This window comes from Oenanthe melanoleuca, chromosome 4 (assembly GCF_029582105.1).
Source record: "Oenanthe melanoleuca isolate GR-GAL-2019-014 chromosome 4, OMel1.0, whole genome shotgun sequence".
NCBI classification, from domain to species: domain Eukaryota; kingdom Metazoa; phylum Chordata; class Aves; order Passeriformes; family Muscicapidae; genus Oenanthe; species Oenanthe melanoleuca.
In genome coordinates, this window is record NC_079337.1 from 65,246,347 (window position 1) to 65,273,205 (window position 26,859).

The window sequence follows — 26,859 nt, forward strand, 5'->3', positions numbered from 1 at the left end:
TTCATTTACAGTCATATCCCCTGAAGAAAGATGGTCTGAAATGAATTAAGCAGTTGCTTCAATTAGTTTATTCATTCATTAGGAATACTCTTCTGGGCCAGCAGGACTGTGAAAAGAGAAGTTTCAAAGAGGAAGGATGTTTTTGTAGCATAACCCATACATTAGAATAATTTTATTCATTCTATGATAAATAATAATAATTTTATCATTTTATGGTTTTCCCCACTCCACATAAAAGCAGGGAAAGGGTTTTTCATGTCCACCAGCCATATTCTGTAATCTTCCTTTGCAGCCAAGAGGGTGTTTGAGCAAACTGCTCCCACTCTGCTCCTGAGTCACTTTGAGATGCTCCTGAACCTTGTCCCTGCTGTAAATGGATTGCAGGTTATTTGGGCTGTCATTAAATTAGGCAGGCAAAGGCATCACCTATTGTAAATTTCTCAGCTTCCATGTCTACAGCAGCAGCTGCTCTTTATCTTTTACTAACTCAAAGGAGAGGGAAGGGATGCTGAGCCCACGAGGTGGATCACATGGAAGAGTCCCACAGGTTTCAGAGTCAGGATGTTCCCCATGCCATTGTTCAGTGACAGATGTCTCTCTGCCCTTGACCCCACAAGGAGATTTTGGGGTGAAAGGGCATTAAATCAGCAGCAGGGAAGAAATGAAGTGTTCACTTCACCTTCACTTTAGATTTGGTTGATGACCTAGGAAAATTTACAGAGCTCTATAAAACAGTGTGCTGGCTTAGGGAAGAGACAGATTCCTTAGACATGGTATTACCCAGTGCTTTGGAAGCAATAATCCTTAGATTATTTCATTAGTTAACACAGAAATCAATCAGCTCCAGTTCTTACTCCAGCTTTTTCACAGCATCATACCAATATAATCTACATTATATTCCTGAATGTTTTGCAATATTAATTCTTTTTAAGTGGTCAGCATTCTAGCATCATTTATTTATTAAAAATTCCTACTATCAATAAACATTTTACTAGATACTAGAAAATATTTTTAAAGTGTATAATATGTGTATTTTATAAAATTTGGCTTAACAACATAGCACAGGTAAATCTAACCCCATAAGAGCACTCACACTGCTTGGTGAAGTTCTCATTCTTTACAGTTATTTGCCATTGAGTTGTTTCCTGATCCTGCTGAAATCATGTTATTTTCATTTTAGCCTACATTAACAAATTACAGTTTTCACTTCCATTTCCACTCCCTATTAACAATAACACAGTTGTCTCCCTTTTGACCCTCATTATACAAAAGATGCTTTTAAAAAGACCAAAATTTGATGTAATAATAGGAGCCTACAGCACTGCCCAGCAATATGAATTGTAGACTAACTTATTACTTATTCATTGATTACTATACCATGCTTCAAAATTTTCTGAGAATTTTTTAGCAGTGCAATGAGATACAGCAGAACTAAGGAAGGACCCACATGTCTCTAATCTCATATTTTTCTTCAAGTTATACCAGGTGGTTTAACAAAAGATTATCTCTCACTATAAATATCCTTATTCTTTGAAAAGCACTGGAATTGTTGGTTTTTCTACTGATTTTGAATCATGGTTTCACCCAAACAGCTAGATTGAGGGAGTATGTAAAGCACAAATTAAGATTAAATTTCAAATATTTTACTGTGAACAAAAAAAAAAAAAAAAAAAAAAAAAAAAAAAAAAAAAAAAAAAAAAGAGTAATGGCAAGGAACTGACCACAGCAAAACAGAGAATGCATTTGCAACCAATCTAAGAAAAACTCCCCAGCAGAGGAAACTCTCAGATAAATACACTGGGAGGTCATTCTTGTGTTCAGTGCCACTAAATAATCAGATATCAGATATCAGATATCAGATATCAGATTAAAAATTGAACAGCATTTTACTTGAGGTCTATAAAGTGGATGGTGCATTGGTTTCATGTGATGATGATGATGAGAATGATGACAGTGATGAAGATGAGGAGGATAATTATGGATATTTCAAGTTGACCATGGCTTCTTTGGGTGGAAAAGCAACCTACTATTTCTCCAAATAAATATCTCTGAAAGATGTCACAACATTGTTGGGCAAACGTTTGTCACCTGTGGCAAACAAATACAGCATTTGTCTCCATCACAAGGCAAAACTGGAGTTTGCCAAACATTAGAGAAATGCAGACACTGGCATGTAAACCCCCCAGATCCAGCAGCAAAATGCTTAGAGAGTGGGATAAGAAAAGAAGTGATAGGTATTTTTAAAAGGGGAATATCTGCTAGATATGGGGCTTAAAACTGCTCACTGAGTCCAAATATGCCATTTGTAACTAATTTTTGTGACTTCATATAAATTCAGCTAGCCTGTTTTGCAAGATATAAAAAGCTCCTGGCTTGTGCAGAACAAAGAGGGGCTACCCTTGATGAGAAAACAGAGGCAGGAAATCTAAGGGTGAGTAAAGATAAAAGAATAAATAGGATGTATTGGCTGGTAAATAAGGCAGCTTGGAGATCAGAAGACTCTTAAAAATATTAGAATAATGATTATAAAATCCTCACTCTGGAATACCTTGCTTTGAAAACAGAGCACTTTTTGGTTTTGGATAATGCTGTACAACCCATTGACTGATGGCATGAAAGCTTTTTGGGAGAACCCAAAAAGTCTCTTTCAAGACTCCTGTTTTAACATTGTCCCACAATAAAATTTCTGATATGACATAGTTTTCATTTAGGCAGATTTTAACTGAACCATTCTGATATAAAAATGCAACATTCCAGACCAAATTCATTTTGCAAAAATGTACCAGGGCATTAGGTTTTATTCCAGTGCAGATTGAATATAAACATTTATGTCTGGAAAGCTGTTGCAAAATCAAATTATCCTCTGGCCAGCTTCAGCTGAATATTATGCACACAGGTGGTTCTTACCTGCTTCTTTGAAAGCAGGAACAAATGACAGAAAAATCACCAAAACCAACATTGACTGCAATTACAGGCACAACCTGGAACCATGTGCACTGAGAATTTCCATGCCAGTTGGTGATCCCAGCCTGATTTCCTGTTTCTTTCATTTAATTTTATATTACTCAGACATTTTTAATTTCTACATGTTGTCAGATATATTAAGAGATTTTTTGTTGATTTTTTTCCTACCTGCAAAACTATTAGGAAATCAGCACCAAAGCTCATGGATTCTGTGTCCCCATTTAACAATTCTCTCCTTGACATCCTCAGTTTGTGCTGTTTATCTATATAGTTCATTCTCTCATTTTTGTCCCCCTTTGCTGCCATCCATCCAGCACAATTCTTTCTATGCAGTGATGGATCATCACACAGATAAATAAGTGTTTCATTGGTACTACCTCTATGCCTGCTATTTGGAAGATTTCAGTTTGCACTTTAAAAGTCCCAACATTAATTAGGCTCCCAGCCTCTCCAGGGTTTACATGTCCTTTTTTCATTCCCATAAAAGACTCCAGAAGTAATTTGGAAAAAATACTGGAGTAATTTTTCAAGGTCAACTTTGATCCAGTTTCTTGTCTTGTTAGTATTGATCAGTGCTCCTGGTCTAGTGTCATTTTTTTATTTGTACTTTTTTTAGTGTTCCCACCTCTTGGTCATCATGTCAATATAAGATGTGGACAAGATGAGGCTTGGCACTGCACTTCCATTTGTTGTCCTGCTTTTGCACTGCCTCAATCTATCCTGCTCAATTTCTGGCCCCCTCAACTATGCCAATGTTTAATCCAGCTGAGAATTCACCATTAGACTTGTGCTTATTAGTTCTGTACACTCACTGTTTGTCTTCTTCTATGCAGTGAATCCTTTGGAAAAACCACAATATTTTTAATATCTAAGTTTCCTCACATTGAGACATTCATTAGCACACTTCTAAGGATGGTGACTGGGACTTTAAAGGAAGGAATTTTCCCTGGAAATACAATAAGATGTGACCTTCAATATTTCTAGTGAAATACTCAACTGAGTAAGGTCTTCTCCTTTAAGAGTGTGAGTAGACAGGACCATGACAGGAGCATGTCTGCTACAAACCCATTCCAGAACACAAATCTAAATGCAGCAAAAAACAATCTGCAGCTCCTGTTGGTGCAGACAGGGCACTGATGGTGGCCTTCTCTGTGCTTATCAATGAAGTACAAAAAAATACAGATGCTAACCACACAGTTTTATTTCCCAATCAGAAGTGACCTGGGTCAGTTTTACACATTCTGTTCTCTACTTGACTGTTTTGATCCTCTGGCAATCACAACAGCTCTGTCACACAGCTTTGCCATCCCTGTTGGGAGCTGCAGCTTAGCAATCTGCTCACATCTTGGGATGCTGTTGATGGGGAAATTTCTATTTTATATCCCTGAGATAAAGTGACAAATGAAATTTTTGGATAGATGAGACAGACCTCTTGATCTAAAGATTTCTGGAAGCATCAAATAAGTCCAAGGTGTACACTCTAATTGTAACTGCAAAATAAAGTTGGTTGAAAGGAAAATTTAAAGAGGCACAGAATTTGCACTCATATTCCCCAGATCCAAGAACATTTTTCAGTGTTACTGCCATTATTCCAAGAAATGCATAATATTAAGTATACATTGTCATATACAGATAGGCTGAGCAAAGTTGAAGTCAGAAGCTTTAAGCAGAAGAGGTTCATTCATGTATTTATCAGATATATTTCACAGACCTTGAAATATTGCAAAAATCCCATAGGATTGGATATTTAATGCTTAATAATAATCTGACTTGATTAAATAGATCTGCAAGTACTGACAGGCAATGTGGAAAATATATGTGTATACAAGGCTACAAATATCAACAAAGAGGAAACTCTTAATCCAAAAATGAAATCTGATAAAAATAGTGAGATGGAAGGCAGTCATCATCTTTACAACTCCCATTTTACACCTGTAGTTTGAATGCCAGCAGCTGTTCCGTGGTGCCTGAAGCTGTCAGTCTGAGGAGGTGCTGGAAGCTGAGCTCACATATTGAGGATATAAACCTTGTACTTTGTCCTTCAAATTTGCCTTTGAGTGAAGCCAGAGAAGCTGCAGCCTCCTCAGCACCTCCAGGCTCTGACTTCCTTGAGTTTTTCAGGACTGCATAGAGCTGTTCCTCACTGTCCAGTGATGGAGAATCACACCAGCTCAGCTCAAGGTAACTCATTCCAGTAATGAAGCAATTATTCCTAGGAATACAGATTCAGCCAAGACCTCTCAGCCATCACCCATCCACAGGGAGATGCACTTATAATATCCTTGTCTCCGTTTTAAAAGCAGTTAAAAACTGAGCTAACACATGATATAGTTGGTGCAAAATTGCATTATGAATAATTAAATTGAAACCACTTTTTCCTCATTGCAGTCCATTGCAGGTTTGTTTTTTTCCTTTTTCTTTGATACAGATAAAATCAGAAAAGAGAATCAGAATGGGGAATACTTCTGGTGTGGGATCATATTGCTAGAGCAGATTGGTGGCAAATCTCCAGCAGAGTGCTGTAAAAGTCTTACTTGGGGGTTTCCTTTTGATAAGTTGTCTGCCATGTGAGGTTTTTGCAGCAGGACATTGAGCAGAGCCATAAATTCCCTTGCAGTGCTCTCAGGCAAAAAGCACAGGATGATCATTTCCACACATGCTCCCAGTGTGATACTATATTATGTAAGAAGGCACTTTGTGGAAAACAGAAATAATCTTTTAGGATCTAAGCTTGCCTGCCTATACATTAACTTTCCCAGGGAAACTGAGAGCTGGTGACATTAAACCATTTAAGATCCAAAAATTGACAGCTGGGAAGGATGGTGTAGGCAAATATTAACTCTTTCTGTTGAGCTTTGTTGAACTTTCAGCTTTTGAAATCTTAAATATCTAGTCAAAATTAGACACAGGCTCCCTACTTTTCATCTGAGACAGGAAATCACCTGCAGAGAGTGATTTATCCAGTGCAGAGACAGATGTCTAATGCACCTATGACCTCTTTTGGAGATGCCTTTCTCTACAGATCCAAGTAGGACTGCATACCAGTCTGACAACTTTCTGCAAAAGAGTTCCTATCCCATAAATCAGAATTAATTCATACTCCATAGTTCTACTGTATCAGTTGTAGCATTTCAAAATAATGATTGATTTGCTTTTATTTTTCTCATTTCTCCTTCATTATTTTAGTAGCAACTCATGTGCCTTTTCCCTTTGAAGTTCCTCACTCTCTTTTCATGACTGCATTAGTGGCAGAATAAATTTCAATCTATGCATGTAAAGATATTACTGGCCATAACAAGAAAAACAAGATGACACAAAATACTTTTGTACATGGTGCTTAAACTTTGTATTTTCTCTTTATCAGTAAAGCAAACCCTCCAGGCTTCTTGCCCTGTAATTAGTTAAATGCCCAATTAAGAAGAATGTTTGAAAGCACATTTATGTTCAGGTGCACCCTACAAAGTTATCTTTTGGAACACAAAAAAACAGTGACAGAAAAGGAAGAAGAATTTTTTAATGTGGAAGATGAAACCAAAATGATGATATCCAACCTTTGGAAGGAAGAATTTCTAGAGACATTGGGTCAGAGTAGTGACAGGACTCCAGCATGGTTTTAAGCTGATGATTGGAAACACAGCTGGACAGCAGGATTTCCTGCAATAACAGGTAATTTTTACCTTTGGAGTCAGGAAATCTTTCTGCTCTGGCATTCCAGCAGGTGACTATAACACTTGGATGCACTCTGACAGCCTATGAGAAATAATTTGGAAAACTCCCTACCAAAAGATTTCCAGTGTGCTGCTCACTGCATAAATCCAAGAGACATAGGATTGCTAGCAGGTTTCTGGGTTGGGTTTTTTCCCCACAAATCAGCATTTCATTTTCTTAAAAAGGGCACTTATCCTAAAAAGTATGAATTTCAGCACTTCTGCTCACAGCAAGTTGTTCAACCCAGGCCCATCACAGATGAAAGTTGTTTTGCTCAGTAACACACAACAGCCTGTGATTTCCAGCCTGTTCCTTTTCTTTTGAGCACCCTCTGCCTGTTAATCAGATCTGTCAGGCATAAAACGGTCACTGGATGCCACAATTTTGGCTCCTTTGATAAAGGACACAGGGTGATGTCCAAGTTGTAAAACCTTTCTGAGGTGCTGTCTTGGGCTGGAGTCTCACATTGATTTCAGAGGTGGCCAGAGGAAAGCCATTCTCAAAGCTGTAAGAGTCAAGGAGAGAAAAAGCCAAAATGAATCATCCAGCCCACTGCTCTGCAAGCACAGGATTGGTGTAGAATGCATTTAAGCCTCATCTAGTCTGGGGGATCACCAAGGCTGACACTTCCTTCCCTGGGCTCACAAATTCTCCCAGCTGAGCCATTCCTGGGCTAGGTGAGCCATGGTGGCTGCTCATGTGTGTCCTCAGTCTATCATGGGCTAATTCAATTTAGCTTTAATCCAATTATCTCAGGCTAGCTATGACCTAAAAACATGCACAGACAGTTAAGGTGCCTCCAGCAGTGTGGATTCAAGCCCTCACAAGTCTATTATAAACTGGATTTTCCCCATGATCTCTCATTTTCTTACCTTTGTTTGTTTCACAAAGCAAGTTTAGAGAGCTTGTTGAGAAGGTTTGCAATTCCCCTCCCTCCAACAGGTACAAATCAGCTCTAGTCAAACTTTTATTGACTTGCTCTTGCAGTGCCACGTGGCAGCCTGGGATCAGATTATTTCCTGCTGGGTGTTTTTGTTAGTGGGGAGTCATAACAAAGCTGGAGAACTTCCACACAGGCTTAACTTCTCTCTCAAAAGAGCAGGAGCAGAGCAAATCCCAAACTTAAGCACCTCTAAATATAGGCATATTTATTGACTGTTTTAAGCACATTGATTCTTTCTCAAATACAAACAGGTAGTTTTCCCCATTTGAAAGAGTTTTCATGGGTTAAATCTCTTCTTCCTGTCTAGATGTGTATTGCAAAATACCATAACCAAAAATAAAGCTCCTTTCTGATGAATTTAAATGTACTGACCCAATGCTTTCTGGGAAAAATGATTTCCATTTAAACCTGTATTTTTGTAGAGGATATACAGTTGTTACTGAAGTATCCAATGTCACAGCTATTTCATATATTTATCTGGAAAATATGCACAATTTTTAAAAATTATGGTATCATTTTTTATTGAATCTTAGTTATCATGATTAAGACTTTTCCATCTTTATAAAAAAAGACATTTGCTCCATCTGAAAATTCAATAAATAATAATATTTCAATAACAATTTAATAGAAAATATTGACTACCTGCAAAGAACAGAAGTGAGTTTTGAAAAACAAAATACAAATCCTGTTTTTTCCTCTGTTCTCTCAAAAAGCACTAGTTCATCCCAACAAGAAAAAAGTGTCACTAGGAAATTATATAGTGTTGGGAGATTCCTCCTGAGAGGAAATCTTCACAGTATACAGCACACAGTCATATAAATCTGGCAAAATATGAATAAATGGATGGTAAAGTGAGTAAAAAAAAAAAATTAAAAAATATCTATAAGATTCTGCAAGTATTGAATAACTATTAGTCTATATGGTGACACAGTTTAATGATTTTGGGGGTAAGACAAGATTTCACTGTGTCATTTATTTTGCTTTTTGTTTTTCTCTTTTTTATATATAATACTTTTGCTGTTCCCAGGAGCTCATTAAAATACCATACCAGTAAGTAACAGAAGATCAAGCTTGCCAGAAAAAAGTGCATAAAACAGGACCTGGGACCTGTGTGCCAATTTTAGAGGATGGAAGTGTGTCACAGAACATCATGGGGGACATACATTTTATTGTTCAGATTTTTAAACAGCAAAATTCATCAAGTGCACAAATATCCCATCAATAGTGTTGTTAACAGGAAGAGAAGAAGCAACAGGGAGCTGTTTGCCCTGGAGAAGAGGAGGCTTGGGGGAGAATTTACTTCTCTCTACAAATACCTGAACAGAGGCTGCAGCCAGGTGGGGTCAGGCTCTTCTCCCAGTACCAAGTGACAGGACAGGAGGGATAAGTCTCAAGTTGTGCTAGGAGAGGTTTAGATTTGGTATTAAGGCAAATTTCTTCCCTGAAAGTGTGGTTAAACACTGGAACATGCTGTTCAGGGCAGTGTTGGAGTTGTTTTCCCTGGGAGTGTTCAAAAAAGGTGCAGATGTGGCACTTGGGGGCAGGGTTCAGTGGTGGACCTGGCCATGCCATGTTAGTGGCTGGACCTGACACTCTGAGAGCTCTTTTCCAGCCTTAATGATTCTATTAATACCATGAATTCCTGTTCTATTGTATTTGTTTTGGAAATATTTCAAAATATTTAAAAAATACTTATATTACATTGTTTTGAAACACTCTCCGAAAATTGTTGTTTTGCTTGCCCTCCTCTTTGTTAATTTGAAATATTTGTGGTAATATCTTCTCAAAGCAAAGACATTCTCCGGCAGTGCTTGATTTACAGGTGGCTGTGACAGTGAAACCACTGGGTGTTTCAAAAGAAGAGTGCAGGTGGGATGGATCCAGAGGAACTTTCTGGCACCTGGACAGCAGAGGGTCAGATCAAGTGACAAGCTGTTGTCATTGACATAATTCAAATCCTTATCAAGAGGCTGATGAAGTAATAATTAAAAAGGCCCCATGGCCTTAAATCAGTTTATATTAGAGCACTGTGAAGCATTTGGTTCCAGGATCTCATTGTTATTTCATGTGTTTTGGACTCTCAGCCCCATCTAACTGGATCTGAGCCTATTAGCACATCACCCATGAGCTGCTGCACTTGGGCATGGCAGATGTTCCCTTGGAGAAGGCAGCAGTGGAGGAAGCTCTCTCTGCCTCTGCTGGTCTCAGCCTGCTCTGTAACATCAGTAAAAAACTGACTTATGGCAGCAAACAAATATTATTCTCCTCCAGGGCTGATTTTTTTTCGTTTTTTTTCTTTTTTTTTTGTCTGGGATGTGCTATTTGATGCTAAATATCTTTGCTAGCAATACAGAAATGCAACTGTCTCTTGAATTTCTGTATTTTGTTTTACTGTAGTATAGAGCAATTAGTTTTACCCTTTATTAGGTTCTTGTGTCAAATGTTCTTTCTTTTCATCAATCCCAAATCTGTCACCTTTGAAATTCACTGGTTGCCTCTTTGTGTTAAGGCACTTGGGAGTTCAATCAGCATTTCCCAATCACAAATATTTTGATTAAGTTCCCAGCTGCTAAACTGCTTGCAAAGGTAGCTAATGGCAATTTTACATTTCCTTTTCCATAGGAGAAGAGTTCTATAAATATTTTCATTATTCTCTGATAGGTGCCCTCTCTGGGCTACATGACCCTCTCTGGGCTTTTCTGAAATGGGACCAGTAGGTCAGAGGAGGCTGGGCCTCTTGATCTGTATAATGAATTACAATTATGTCACATTGTTTCTGGCTGGCTGGCCATGCATTTAACATCCTCTATCCTCTTGGGATCAGTCCAATATCCATTGAACTGCCTCTAGTGGTGCCCAGGGATCTTGCCTGAATGCAGCTGTCACTATCACTCCCTTTTCAACCTACATAACTTATCCTTTTTTGCCATCAAACTTCATTTAGTATTGAGAAACTGACTTTGGAGAAGATACCTCCAGATTTCTTTTTTTGGATTTGATTGCCATGAATAGTTTCTTTTCTCATCTGCAGGTCTTAGTGTCCTGCTGCTCACTCTGAATTCCATGTCTTCAGTAGAGGAGCTATTCATTTGGGGGGTATGTGACACAATGAAATATATTTCAACAACTATGTGGATTTCAGAAGGAAATTTGCATGCATTCTCATGTTCCATCTGGGGTTTTTTGATATGATAAATACATATCTTTCATCTGAGACTTTATTCTTAGCCCACAGTGCTTTCTAAACATCTGATGTGTATCTTGTGTGAGGAGCTTGTTTTATTCTCATTTCTCCAGCTTTTGTAGTTATTTTATCAACAGCTGATTTGCTACATGGACACAAATAAAAACACATGGTGGAACTGCAAATTCCATAACCAGGAGAGAGCAGAGGGGTTTTCTGACCCAGGTTTCATGTGACACTGTGCCACTTCCCTGGAGATCTGTCAATCCAATAACATAAAGAAAATTAAATGTTGTTCCAAACTCATTGGTCCAAACTCCAAGGACCTGCTTCAATGCAATCAGTGCTAACTCTCATTAATTTCAGTGCACATTGCATTTCAATCTCCAATTAACCTGCTTCCCATTTTCACCTCTTTTAGAGTGTGAATATACTGCAACAGCAAAACTGGATCAGCAGTCAGACCTTCTAAGCACAGCAAAGGTTTATCTCAGTACTCAGTGCTGCAGTTTGAGATAGCAGCAATTGGCAATGAGCAGTTTGCAGAACTCTTGATTCTGTAAGCAGATTTCTCTGTGAAAGAGAGGTACAGAAAGCATGATAAATACTCTAGATAAGTAGAGAGAATAAGCACTTGGAAAAATAAACTCTCAGTGTTTGTGCACAAGCAGAGAAGGAATCCCTGGACTATCTTATCCAAAATATTCAATATCCCCATGCTCCTACATTAAACAAAACAAATTATGCATTTTTTTTTTCTGGGGTCTTATCTGGTTGGCCTGCCTAAAAGCTTAAAATTCATCTGTTTAACAAAAGAAATCATTGGATCCATAGGCATCTGAAACTGATTTAACTGTTAAAGCATTTTTGAGATTGAGAGTTCTGAAGTGCCAGAATTTTGAGACATCAAAACTTTCTGAAAAAGACCTAGACCCTTCTAATATGTCTCTTGGGTTCCCTACAACCAGAAACTTTTACTCAGCAGATGTCTTCCAGGGACCACATTTCACCATGGCTCACTGCACGGTTTGAGAACAGAATACAGAACTATAATTATGGGAAACTGCTGAATGTTTTGTAGGAGTGCCTTCCTAGCCTATCCTTTCTCTTCAAAATTATTATTATTACATAAAACGTGATAAAACTTACTTGTCTTGTTAGAGAAAAAAGAATGTGGGAGTTCTTTGGTTTTGCAGACCTCTATATGTTACATTAAAATGAAATATTAAAGTTTATATGATATAAAGCTTTGGAAATTAGAACAAAGGAAACAAAGAAGCAGAAACAACATTTTGCCTCCTGTAGCAAACAGCAGAAACAAATCACATGCAGTGCAGCAGTTTTGCCATCCCTCCAAGAAACAGATCAATAATGGAAATGTGCTTCATTTTAATGAATCACTATTGCTGTAATTTATTTGGATAGAAAATCCATATTTCAGGCAGGCAATGAGGCAAGGGAACTTCTTATGGGCAGCACACGAGGGGGTGAGGTGATGTGGGACTGATCATGGAAATGTGATTTTCTGTTCATGCACTCTACAATGAGCCATCTCTTTTCATCCACTGCTCCTTAAGGGAGACATCACAGACAGGGAAAACAGGCAGATGAGCAAAAACTCACACCAAAATTTCTTCAAGGAACTTGGTGAACAGCAGAGGCCTCTAGGAAACAGAAATTCACTGACTCATTGCATAATCATGTCCTGAGATGCTTTTCCAGTCCTTCACTCCTCTTCCTCTGCCACTTTTTTTCTTCTGCTGATTTGTTTATAAATCCTCCTATTCCCAAAAGTTGTAGCACCCTTCTCAAAATCAACCTACTACATAGATTTTTAAATGTTAGAAGCTTCACAATTTATGACCCTTGGAATTTATAAACCAAAATATTGCTAACACAAAAACTCAGAAGAGATCCTTAAATTATAATAGATATAAAAGAAATTAATATAATCCTTGTCATAATATTTCCCTGGGTTTCTTTCTGGAGATTAAAAAAAAGGCTAACACCACTAATGCTACTTTTAGATTCCATGGCTGTAGTTAAAGAGCTGCAGAGAGATTGGTAAAATAATTATCCAATCTGACCAGGAGAGACACAAAGCTGAGAGTTCTGCAGTTGTTCAATTATTTATGCTAGCACTTCATTGTTTCTTAGGAAATAATCTCATTTTCAGCAACCAAATTCCACCTTGGGAGACCTGAGCACTTCTGAAATTTTATGAGATTCACCAAAGTCACAGCAGATGCTGCTGCACTAAGTTTAAAACAAATTCTCTTAATGTAATTACACATTAGGCTTCAAAGCAAGAAGGAACTACTGCTGAGTAGTTAACATCAAACTTCCCAGTGGTTTATTCCATATTTTTACACATCTTTCAGAAGATTATGGGGTTCACCACCAATGAAAACAGGAGGATGGATTAGAGGGACTCCAGTCTCAAGAGTTACTTGCTTCAGCTGCCCTTTTTTTTTTTTTTTTTTTTTTTTTTTCTGCTGTCCCAAAGCTCAGCACCTTCAAAATGAGGGTTTAATATTGCTCCTATCTCAGTATTTTCCTGCCTGTTTAACATGAACTGCTATTGTGGAAATTTAAAATACAATAAGAGTTTTGTCAGAAGCTCAGCTCTGAAAACATAACCTGTAAGGAATCATCAAGGGAAAGACTGGCAGACAGAATTCAATATCACCTCTACTTCTCAGTTCTTCAGAAACAGAACTGAAGAGCTTCTTCTAATTTCTTGGTAAAATATATTTGTATTAGTGGGTCACTAAATCCAGCTAAATTTCTTTTCACATGGTATTTGGCTGCTTACATTTATTGATTGGTTGGTTTGATTCTATAAGCAATAACTTTTTTTGCAACAAAATCTTTCACACAAACTCTTCACTTTCCACAGATATTTAGGGTTTTTTCTGCTGTAAAGGTAACTTTATTAAGCCTGTTAATGCAGTCCAGCTCAGTACATGAAATCATTGGGCATTTTTCATCTGCTGAAAGCTTGCTGTTTGGTAAAAGGATAACCTAGAATTTTCTGAAAGAACTTTTCAAGTCCTTTTCTTTTTTAAAGCAATTTTCTTCTTTAAATAGATGAAAAAAATCAACTTTTCATGTTCCCTTAGTAATATTTGAGTTCCTCTTCTCCTTACTGAAGATTTCCTCCAAACTTGCAAGCAGTGCAAGTTTTTGTAGGTAGAAGTCATGTCTACTGCCTATTGTGCTGAACAGATACCAATAAATACAATAACTCTACTTGACATTGCTCCCAGAAAACACAAAAAATGTTTAAATGATATGTGAGGATGCTAAGCTGTGATTCCACAGTGAAATTCCTGGTTTTTCTTTGTCTAAGTACCAGGAGGGATTGAAGGGAAAACATCCCTCCTCTACTTCTCCCTATATTCTTGATTTTACACCACTCCACCTTATTTTTATGCCAGCAGGAAAAAAATGTACAGCTTGAGGAAAAGCTGGGGGTCCTGAAAATTGGTATGTCAAACATGGGGTTTGTTTTCAACAGATCAGTTTTTTATTTGACCATAAAATAATTTGTCTGGTCAAGGATGTTTTATAGATTTAATATCAAGAGCATATCTTGCCCAAGTCTAGATGGTTTTTCAATTTTTTCTGTGGAACAGCACTTGTTACATCCAAGTCATTTGCTGGGACTACATAAATGGATGGTCCTATATACAAATTAATATTTATCTTTCCATGTTCAGGCCCACAGCCAGTGCTGAGGCTCTTTGACAGCATCCCATTTCCTTGTATCAACACTGTTTCCAGTCTCCTGCCTGACTCTACTTTCATAACTTTATTGCAATGTCAGTCAAAAAACAGAAATACAGGAAACAGTGTTTGAACTGTCTTCATGTCTTCAGATCTCCAAACTTAGTTTTGAAACCCATCCCAGAGTGCAATTTGGTGCTTCCTTCAAGAGCTCCCAAAGACATCAAAAGACTGAAAGAACTTTACATCTTTTGCTGCATGGCTTTAATTTTTGACAGATCTAATAAGAATAGTTTCCCTTAAACTTTTGAGCAGTTCTTCCACTTGGTGCTTGAAAGGTCTTTTTTTTCCCCCTTGATTAGCAAATATTTGTCTTTCTAAAGCAACCTAGAAAACAATGTGTCAAATATAAATGAGCAGTCATAAATCTGATCAGAAAAGACAGAGTCAAATTAAGCAGTGGGTTTTCATTGATGAGATACCTAATTGCAGACAATATTTTGGGAAGGTTTCAAAGGCAGTGGGCATATTCAGGCCTTGAAAGACAACAAAAGCTTCACAGAGGATCCAGTTACAAATTGCCCTGCAGAACTGATGGATAGAGCTAAGTCAGCTTCTTCACAGACGTCTCTTCACACTAATTTATTGAGTTTTTTTCTCCCATTAGGTCTTGGTATTTCTCTTTCTACAGATAGTGAAATCATTAGCATTAATTGGTAAATTAACATGACTTCCTCATTGTCTGTTTTGTGTTGTGTGCAGTGTCTCTTGAATGCAGAAAACACTTTATTTTCCTCTGTTAAATTACTGATTTCTGCCTGAAGTGCTTCCTTTGTAATTCGAATTGAATGCTGAAAATAACTTGCTGAAGCAGTAGGGTTGAAAGGAAAACAGGATTAGGGATTTCAAACTCTTTATCTTTGTTCTGATTCACCAGGAGTCATTTCCCCTCTCAGCCATTTACACCTCTAAAGAGCACAATTTTGTTATTTCATGTGGGCATTTTTAAAAGTATAAGCCAATATAAACCAATAAAGACCAAAAGAACTGACTGCTTTTACTATTAGATAGCAGGGTTTGGTTTGGTTCTAATTTGTTCCCTACTTTTATTCTGCATATATGCACTGAGTGGTTAAACTGTCATAAATAGTTTACATTTATTTATCCTCATGATTTTGAAAATCATTGCATGAACATGGGCTGTGATCTAAAGCTAATTGAGACCTGTAGAGAAATTCTTGCTGACAAAAAAAGCAGTGGGATGGATCAGGCTCTCAGGGAGACAACATAATTCTCTTTTGAAATATTTCTTGTCAAATAATGTTATCCACCCATTCTTTCACAAGCCTTCCTGGCCACAGCATGGGGAATCTGTAGACTACTGAGATGAGAGCAGACACCAGCCAGTATGAAATTTTAATCCTGAAAAGAAAAAAATGAAATCAGAGCTAGCAAAGAAACCAATCCCAATGGGATGGGAAATGACAGAAAGAAGTTCAGCCAGAATAATAAAAAATACAACTACAATTAGTTGTAAAGTACAAAGTTTTAGTCTATAGTAATCTGACCTTTCAAAATTCAAGGCAAGGATGGAAAATAGAAGTTAACACTGGACAGAGAAGAAATTTAAAAGATATGGAGGCAAAAATTTTATTTTTTTTTTTCTAGGTGATATTCACTTGTATAAGTATCCTCACTGCTGTTTTATATTCCATCATCTTCTGTATATTTCTATATATTTCTCTATATTTCTATATATTTCCAGTTAGAGCACACTATCTGACAAGAAGAAAATGATTAGTATGAATTCCCACTGTTTCTTCTTTTAATAAAAACAGGAACAAAGATGCTCCCTCCTTTGAATATTCCAGTTACTTCAATGTGTTTCTGTATTGACAAAGACTGATTGCTTTCCACTACATTATAGTGCACTCAGAGCTTTCATATTCCCCAGCTTCACTGAATTTTGAACCTTCTGATTGTGTTTTGCCAGGGCAATTTCTGTGCAGTGGGTCTGTTTTAATCAGACCAGGCATTTTGCCATTCACCATTCACACACATTTTTCTATTACTTTGTACATCTCCAAAGACAAAAATAAGCTCTTCAAAAATGCAGTAAACTGTCTCTCCAGATGTGACAGATCCAATTCAGATTAGGCAAACCCACAAAGTTTATTTATTGTTACACTCTCTACAGAAGGAGAGATTTAGATAATGGAATAGATTGCATCTGTAGATATGGAAAAGAAATGCTATATAAAAGTTACAGAAAACACAAATATGCAGTAGGCAGATAAAAACCAGCCTTTTTTCTGACATCACTGTTCTGTGGGGGAAGTTGTGGGGAGAGGAGGAAAGCAACTCCACCCCAATAAACCCTTTTATCCTCTGGGGTGTTCCCCAGGGCTCAGGAATTCATTTCCAAAATCCTTGTAGGAGCAGGAGCCCTGGTGCAGCCCCACTGATGACAAAACTCATCCATGCAGATGGAGATGGTGCAAAACTCACTGGCCAAAGCCAGGTTTAAATCTGGACAAGGTTTTTGGATCCTGTGCATCTCCCATGGAAGGTATGAAGCCAAATGCAGTGGCAGTGTGGGCAGGTAGGAAATCATTCCTGGTTATTTTGCTGTGGAATTTAGCCCAGAAGTTAATGGGGAAGCAGCACCTGCCCAAATCTGCTCTGAAAACTCCACAAGAAGCACACAGAAAAGAAAATCTTGCTTTATACAGGAATTTATTTCTACTGCTGCTGTTTCACTGGCCACCTTCCAGAACAGGGCTTTGCCTGGGCAAGAGGAGTTAGGACAGTGACAGATTTGGGTCCTACTTAATTCTATTTCATGCTAGTATTTCATATAAGCTTGTGAAACCTTTGGGGTTTTTGGCCTTGAAATGTCTGTCATGCTCAATACAGAGCCTGAAAGGAGGGGAGAAAGCAACAAAAACCATCCCACCATCTGTTAGTACAAACCATTTTCCCAGCAAAGTGTCAGTTTGGTACGGTCTCTAAATAAAATCTACTTCTAAGCAATCTCAAATGTTGTGAACAGACAAGCTTATTAGCACTTGTCATATTTGATATAAAAAAATACTGGAATTAATTTCCTCCTCAACTCTGATAAAGTATTTGCAAAGAAATCTGGAAATACAGCAGGAATTTGTGCCTTACAAAGGGAAGTTGTACTTCAGTTGTGTAATTTCTTTGGAAATCTCCTCTGCCATGCAGAAAGAACCTGTTGTGAGCATGGAAAATGTACAGTTCCCATTTTATATGCCTCTTGGAGCAAAGTGCAGATGTCTCTTCTGTACTTAGTGTTTTAGAAAGTCAGAAATTAGGAATATGGTTTTAATATTTTATAAACATTATATAATATAAAATAGTTCAAATAGTCTGATCTGATACAGAACACTATATAAATGGGATTAAATACTTTAGTATATTAGATAAATGGCCATGGCCATGACCAGGAATAAGAGAGACAAGATTAATCCTCTGTCTGAAAGTTCAGAAGTCATGTTAGACCAGGTCTATCCTAACTGAATTTAGCTTCCATTCCCTTCTTTGATCGAAGTCACATCCAGGACTTTTCATGCTACCTTTTGCTGAATTTCATCAAGTCTAAGATTCTTCACAGAGCTGATTATTCCATCACTTGATCACTTGTATATTTTATATGTTTAGCCACAGAATTGTGGAGTTTTACCTTTTTTTTTTTTTTTTTTTTTTTTTTTTTTTTTTTTTTTTTTTTTTTTTTTTTTTTTTTTTTTGTGGAGTTATTTTATTTTGTTTTTTTTTTAAATGGTGTCTCTGACAGAGACACCATTGCCTCTGAAATTATCACTTTTTGTTCTGGATATTTCCTGTACTGCTACAAAGCAGAGAACAGCTACACCATAATGAACTTCTCATTTTACAGCACGAGACATTGTCCTGCAATAAAATTCCATGGAGTATAAGCCATCCTCCTTTTTCCAGCTATCTTTGATCCTCCAAAATTTGCAGGTTGCCAAATTTAATTATGGCCCTGCAGTTGTTCATTTTGAATGAGCACACAATAAACCATGACAATTCACCCTTGTCTGTCTAGAGAAGGACTGTGTCAGTGTTTTGCAGTATAATTGCTTTGTGGAACAATAGCATAATCACCCTTTATCTACTCTGCAAACTCTTTAGAAGTGCTCACTGTACTCTGCTTTTCAAAAACTGCCAGAACCTAATCAGAACTCCAATTGCCACATCTTATTCACAAAGTTCTGCTACCAAAGCTTTGCCATCTCAGAGCCTGACAGAGTCACAGCAGCAGCTGACTCTTGGGCCAGGAAAATGTCTTCAACAGAGCAGTGCTTTCAGAAAATTTCCATAGAGTAACCTTGGGCCATTGAAACAGGCAGGGCAGAAATTTGGCAGAAAACACAAAATGAAACAAGAGCAAGCAAATAAACAAAAATTCCAGAGCTGTCTGCAACTGTGGTACAAGTAAAACCAATCAGGACTTGGTTTTTAACCCAGGAGCCAAAAAGCACAAAACAGCTCAGTCTGCCCTCCTCCCTCCCACAATTGAGTGGCCATATCCAAATTGCCTGTCATGACTAGTTTTAAGTATTTGCAGCCACTCACACCCTTTGCAAATGTTGTCTGCTTGTTCCTACTGGCCATAAATAGGATGTAAACTGAGAACTTCACAGTCTGGACAATTATTTGATGTTTTATGCTTTATTTACCAGGGTAGGTATATTTAGTGACTATATCTGCTGCAGATGTATTTAAAAATAGCCTCACCAAATCATCTGTGGGGATTAGGAGTCTCTTCTGGACATAATACTTGAGAATAGCTATCTTATTTTCCTTATATATGCTCGTAAATGTGTTTATTTAGGATTAAACTGTACCTACTCTTTTTTACTGTCAATACAAAATTACAGCTGGTCTGCTTTGTCATTCTCTGCTGTTATTGTTTGCAATTTAAACTATCACACAGATCAAAGACACACAGATTCCTACTCTCATTTTGGTGTCAGAGAATTCCTGGTAGCACCACTGGTGCATTTTGACTCCAAGCAAGGAGCTATATGTCTAACTTTTATGAGGGAAAAAAAAAAAATTAAAAAAAAAAATAAAAAAAAGGAAGCAAAATGGGGGAAACAAAAGGAAAAATAATGAACAAGCTGATTAATTAATTTTTAATTGAACTAATTTGCAGGGAATTGTGCTTGTGGTAGTTCAGAAAACAGTCACCTCTGATTAATAGATATCACAAAATTAGAAACACTAACAAGCTTTTTTGGTATAGCCCATTAATCTAATAGTTTCTTCTAAGTCAAGCCTGTTTTACACAGACATTTTAATTTACAGACCTACTTGGACCACTGCTCACATTTAGCAAAATTTAGCTACAAAACTGATATTCCCAGAAGAATTTAACACTTTTTCATCCTCTACATAGATGATTAGCTTTGGTCAGCTGCCATACACCCACCCAGCCTCACCCTCCTCCTTCAGACATTGTTAATTAGGAAAAGAGTTTCTCAATTTCATGACCTTTGTGTCATAATTCATGGTAAATGTCTGTGTCACAGATATCTAAGAGATTTTAAAATTTCTTTTTTTCCCCAGGAGAAAATCCCCCCCATATTCCAGCATGGACTATCTATTTTGTAGAAAAAAATCATCTAGCATTAGTTTTTCATCAGGTGTTTTTTTTGAGGAGGAAAAGTTCTTGCTGTTCCTTTGAAAGGGATCAGGAGAGGAAAATGTGGAACCAACCTGAGAACAACTGAAGCAGAAAGAAAGGAATAGGTATATGAAGAATATATGAGATATGTGAAAAACTCTTTTTTAGGTTTAAAGTTTGTCTGCAGGTATAGAGAGGGTGGTTTTTGCCTCATATTTTATGCTGGTTACTAAAGATATTTGTGTTTTTATGTGTTTTAGGGCTTTGAAGACTTCATACTTATCTCCTGCACTTTGAAAGTGAATTTTGAGAAATAAGTGAGCAGTGAGTGGAAGATGTGCAACAAAAAGATGACAGAAAGCCTTAGATGTGCATTGTCAAGACAAATGTCATTGCATTGTCAGGGATATGCAAAACATTGGCTAAGAACAGCTAATTTGAGTGACATAATCACTGTGTTCTATTTTTGCCACCTGGGCAAGAAACTTCTCTTGGCTGCTCTGCTACAGCTTGCTCTGTTACTATTGATACCTGATTTTAATAAGCATTAAAATTCATGCCAACACCTTGAAACAATGACAAATGTAACAGAAATATCTTCAGGCTCTGTGTTAGACAAGTTAACATAAATATTAGTGGATGGATCTCGAGCCAGTGTGGATCAATGTGCCTTACTTGGAGTCAAAGTGATTATGGGCAATTACACAACCCCAGCTCATAATTCTTTCTTTTCCCCTTCAGGGATGGATTTTTTTCAAATATCTAAAAATGGATGGGAACATCTTGTCTCACTATAAATACTCAAGGAAAGGCAGGTTACCTGATACACACAGATGCCATTGCTAGGAGGTTTTTGGATGGTACAAACTAGGGAGATCTGTTTGAATATCTGCATTTTCTGGGAAGCAATGGGATTCTCTCACTACTTGTCTTACTCATACAAACCAAACCTCATTGCAAATAACTTTTGGGGGTTAAGCTGAGCATATGTGCACAGTCTCTGAGGCCTTGACATTTCTTCAGCCACCAGTAAAACACAAGGTTTTTGTCTTGTCTCCAAATGTAAATGTCCAGTTCCCATTGATGTGCTTGGCAGTGGTTATTACATGCATCTTGAGGTGAGAAACTGGTGGATTTCAGTCCAACTAATTACACAGAGTGCTGTTTACAAAGTGATGTATTTCCCCAGTACATGGCATTAAGAGTGGAAACCAAAATGCTGCACGCTTGCAGGCCAGCTATGCTGACTCCATAAATAAATAATTGTGCAGCCAAATTGCTTGGAAACTCTGTATATACCATACTGAACATCTTTGCAAGTATAATTAATAAATAATGAGATTTTTAACTGTGGATTATCTTTCCTGCATTTGCTGTGTTGATCTCATTCTAAAAAGCAAATAAAGCAAGCAAAAAACAACAGCAGCAACAAATGTCAACTAGTTTTAAATTTAAACTGCTGGTTTTTCTTTAGAAATAAGAATCTGAGTAGCACTGTAGTTTAGGAAGGCAGTAACATTGTTTGTTTTGTAAGTTTTGTTTATTTTTATCATAGCATATTAGATCTCTTGCTCTAAATACCGTGGACACAGAATACAGAATAGATATCTTGAAGATTAAATGGCATCTGAAATATTTCCAGGACATCTGTTACATGATTAAGGTATGCTAATTCCTTACAGTGTAAAGCTTTTAATGACTTTGAAAATGTGACTGTCCTTGACTTCTTATACATAAAGAAATAAAAGTGAGTTATATGGCAGTGAAAGTAATTGTCTCTCTACAGCATATCAGGTTATACCTTCAATGCCTTCATCAGCCTCTGGTACTTCAGAGGTTTAGATCATACCAATAGTTCCTCATTTCCCATCCTAAAATGTGACAAAGCTTGTCCTGCAGACTGGTACCTTCCAGAAGCTCCAGAAGACACAGCACAGCTGTTATGTCACTCCATGCAAATAGGATTCTGCCACAAAATGATGATTAATTAGATAAGGAAAAATCAATGAGGCACAATTTTATCAAAATAAAAAGCTGTATTCCCCAGCTCAGAGCTCTCACTAACATGAGTTTACTCCTGGTGAGTCTGATGTGTTTTCTGCTTATTATAATTTTCTTTGAAAAGCTTTGTTTGTCAGGGTTTTGTGGGTTTTTTTTCCCTCTGAACAGGATGCAAAAATTGCATTTGTCTCATTTAAAATGTATTTACAATTTCTAAGAATTCAAAACTTTAATTGCACAACAATCCAGTCTAATTGGTTGTTATGTTAGGGCTTTTCATCACCTGAATCTTCACTTGCTCACTGTTTGTCTTGTACAATGATTCATTAGGCATCTTAGCATGACAGAAATCTTGACATTTCTTGAGTGTTTACAAAAAATTGCTGCTTTTCTCCTGGTTGTACTTGATGCAGCAGAAACTGGTAGTGTGGAAATACACATTTTGCTTTGCTTCACTTTTGTAAAAGGTACAGGGCTTATTCTAATTAAAAATTTATCTTTCTTTTCAAGGTAATTTTGTCCATCTCTTCAAGTAGCTGCACAATCTTTACTGTGTTTCTGACATTATTTAGCAAATAATTAAAAAAGATAACATTATGAGAAGGTAAACATTTTTCTTAAAGTTGAGATGGAGATGTAGACAAGAAAGAACTGAAGTTATCAGCATTTTAAAAAGGATAAATGACACAGGTAATTCTTCTCTTTGTAGTCTGATACTGATTTTGGGCAAAATAATGGAGCAGCAGACAAGGGATTGAATTAATATTAAAGGTAAAGAAAGGTAAAATAATTAATATCAATCAACACTGAAGAAAAGGTCACCAAGCTAACTTAGTATCTTGGCTAACAAGACAAAATATTTTGGCTTATGAAGGCAGCAGTGCAATAGACTGCAATTGAACAATTGACTTTGTTATATATATATATATATGTAAAAAATATTAAAAAAAAAAAAAAACAGAAAATTGATTATCCCTCACATTTCATAAGGTAAGTGTGAAAGGAGGTTGATATTTGTCCCTTGGGGGTTGACATTCCATTTATTTCCAAATAAACCAGTTCCTCCCTGTGTATTTTATCAACCTCTTATAGGCTTGGTAGCTATTGTTACAAGACAAGTACCTTGGTAAAATTATTTCTAAAATAATTAAGGATCACTTCAAATCACCAGATAAAAATTAACTCCCAGTAATCAAATGGGTTTGGTTTTAAAAAGAATTGCCAGTTGAGAAGAGAGACATGACCTCTGCTTCTATTGGCAAGAAATTTTCTAGGATTCTGGTTTCCAATTTTCATTCAACAGCTGAAAAAAAATACTGAAGAAATGAGATAACACAGAGAAAAGCCTTGAGAATAAATAGAAGGGTTGGAGAATGCAGTGAAAAACACAGGTAGTTCCATATACTTAAATTATGAAAAGAAAGAATGAACAGTTGCATGAACACAGTCTCAAAGAACTGAAGTGGAAATGTGGAACAGGATAATAAAAGACTTTAGCACTCTGAGTCTATTTGGTGACTGGAAAAACAAATCTGATTCATGGAGCAATTCCACTTTTCTCTGGAGAAGGCAAAAATAGTGATGCCAGCAGTAAATTTAAGCCACAGAACTGAGTTTTCCTGACTCTGCACAAAGCTTGGCTGGGATCTGCTGTTGTACCTGTGTCCCAGATGAGGAAAGAGGATGGTGTGGGAGGAGAGGACAGCTGGAAGCTGTGCACACATCACTTTATTGGGATGTGCTCTGTCTTTCCAGCCACAGCAAAGTGACAATGTGCACTCAGTAAGTGCCAGATGCTGAAGCAAAAGGCAAACTGTGTAATTTTCAAGCCAACAGAAGTTTTAACCAGCTAAGCCTGACCTGGGAACAAGGCGTGGGCAAATGTTCCCCAGGATACCCTGCCCAGGGAGATCAAGGAAATTTTTCTGAAATTAAGCTTCCAGACTGATTCCTTTAAAAGATGGACAGTGATTATCTGTGACAGGGATTACATTCCAGCCAAGGTAATCAGCTCACTGCACCGTGGTTGCACATCATTAGTTGACGACAGCCACCACTGCTCTCATCCGTCTTGCTCAAACTCTGGAGACAAGAAGCATTTCTCTTGCTGGATTTCTTTTATTGCTAAGCTTAGAAGTGACTCTCAGGTGTTCAATTAAGTTCTCATTTACTTCTCTTTAGCTCCTCTGACACCTTTTTCCAAGAGTGAGGTGTTTCCTGCTGAGATTGCTAACACAACAAATGGACTCCTAATAAAACAGGCTGCCTTTAAATCCACACCACCATTGCCTTGAGGTAGCTCAAAAACTGTGCTTTTATCAGAAAGCCACACTGAAGGCTCCAGGGCCATCATTATCTTTTCAGGCCTGAGCTTTAAGTCTGCCTTTCTTTCCTTTTCTGGGTGACAGCTCTGAAGGGCTGACATTAATCGCCTGCAATCTCATGATGGCATGTAATTGCATATATGAAAAAATATTCATCCTGGGGGCAGCTGCCAGTGCTGGAACGCTGGATATCAATCCAATTAAGTCCCAGCATGGAGATAATTGTTTGTCACTCACTCCAAGGAAGGGAGTGACATTAATGCTATGTCCCACAAGTGACCTTTACATCATCTGGCCTTCATCAATTAATTAAAGGGGTTATGAGCATATCCCACGTCAATCACATGGACTCAGTAGACTGAGCAAAGCACAGAGACTCAAGTGGAAATAGGAGTGAAAACTTTTCTTCTTCAGGTCCTCTTTTCTGGATGATACTGCTGCCATTAATAACAGAAGTACTTTATCTCATTTAATTGCAGCAACGTTGAAAATGGAGACATGGATTCCTCTCTGAAGAAAAGGGAAGCATGAGGAAGAAAAATTAAGAAAATGTATGAAAATTTTCAAGGTCTATTATAAGTTCCTAAACTTTTCTCCACATCTACCCAGATACAAATGGGAATTATACATAGAAGGGGGGAAAAAACCTACAGGCCTGTATCTGTGAGTTGGGCCAGTTGAGTTGTTCTTTACTCAAGTGATGTAGTGATCACAAAGAAAAGAGAAAGTGAAAACATCTGTCCCTGTCTTCCTCTTTATAATGGCATTTGATCAGCAGCTCATCTTCTGTTTATTTAATTAGTGAAGGCCATCCTGACTGGTGCATGGGGAAGGGGAATTCCACCTTTGTGTACACAGAGGAAGTCACTTACATGACATTGTCCTAGTGCTGTAACAAGATAGTTTTCTAAATCCTTTTGCTATAATTATAGTTTCTTTAATTAGCAAAGAATACTGCAATTAGTGTCTTTGCACATTCCAGACATCATTACTGCTACATTACCCATGCACTTCACTTGCTTCAATGGTTTTGAATTAAGTATAGTTCACATTGAAGGTTCCTCTTTTAACATTTTGAATTCTCCATTATCTAGATTAATATTATGACCTAGATGCTATCCTTCTCATTACTCCCTCCAGATCACGTTCTCTAGTCTCCTACTGTGGGTCTTTTTACTTTTTGTTTTGATTAATATATTGTCTTTTTTAGCAGCAAATTTCCAATCTTTTTTTTTTTTTTAATCCAAACACATTTATGCCTTGTCCTAACTTAATTTAAATTTACTATTAAATTGCAGTCGTTTACGACTGTTTCTAACTTTGTGATTTAATTTAAACTTTCAATTATTTCTGCTGAACTTCAGGGATGCTTTTAATTCTTATGAAGGAGTGACAAACCTCTTTTCAGTACACATGGTAATGTCTCAGCTCCAGAAGATATGTTTTTATAATTATTATTGCAAAAATCTATTTCTATCTAAATTTATCCCAGAAATTTTTTGTGAAAAATTTGAAGTGTAAAGTTTATTTTTGGTGTTCTTCTAGCAAAGACTGTGTCTTTATCTCTCATCAGGTGGCTTATCTGTCCAATCCTTATCTGCCATTTTTCACAGGCTTTATATTTAAAAGCTTTACCATCATATCTTAATAATGTAGGGACCAGAGCTGCCTCAAGACAAGCTGAGTCCAAAGGAGACCTGATGCAAAGCCATGAAAGGATCCTTGAATTTTTTTCTGTTACCCAATGGCTTGGGAAGGATGGGGATGACCCCAGAATTTGTCTTTGCTGGCACCAGACCTGCAGCTGCCATTTGGAGCAGCACTCACCTGACCACAAGGGATAAAAAAACACACTTTTACCTTTGAACTTGTCCCTCAAAGGTTTTCCCTTTGAAAAGAGAGATATAGGGATTTTTGGAGTGCTATTATAAATATCTGGTTTGGGGATGGAGGATTTGCACCCTGTTTCTCTTTTTTTACTCTAAGTGGAGAATAAGCTATATTCATTTAGATCCCTGTCTAATTTGGGTCTTATTTGATTTAATTTGCTTTCTTATTTCAAGATCTTATGGCTCTTCTGGCCCAAGCAGCCACCACTGCTGTTAATTTTTTTTCAGGAATTTTTCCCATGAATAATTTGAAAATTCAGATAATTTGAAGGTGATTCCCCCCATTCAGGGAAGATCACATCTGAAAAATATTCCTGTTACAAAGTTGTGTGTGTGCACATAATTGCACTTATTAATCCTGTTATCTTAAATAGTGAACTTACTTGGTGACAGAAGGTCCTGCTTCAATAAATTTGGAGACCATATGGAGAAGCACTGAAGAA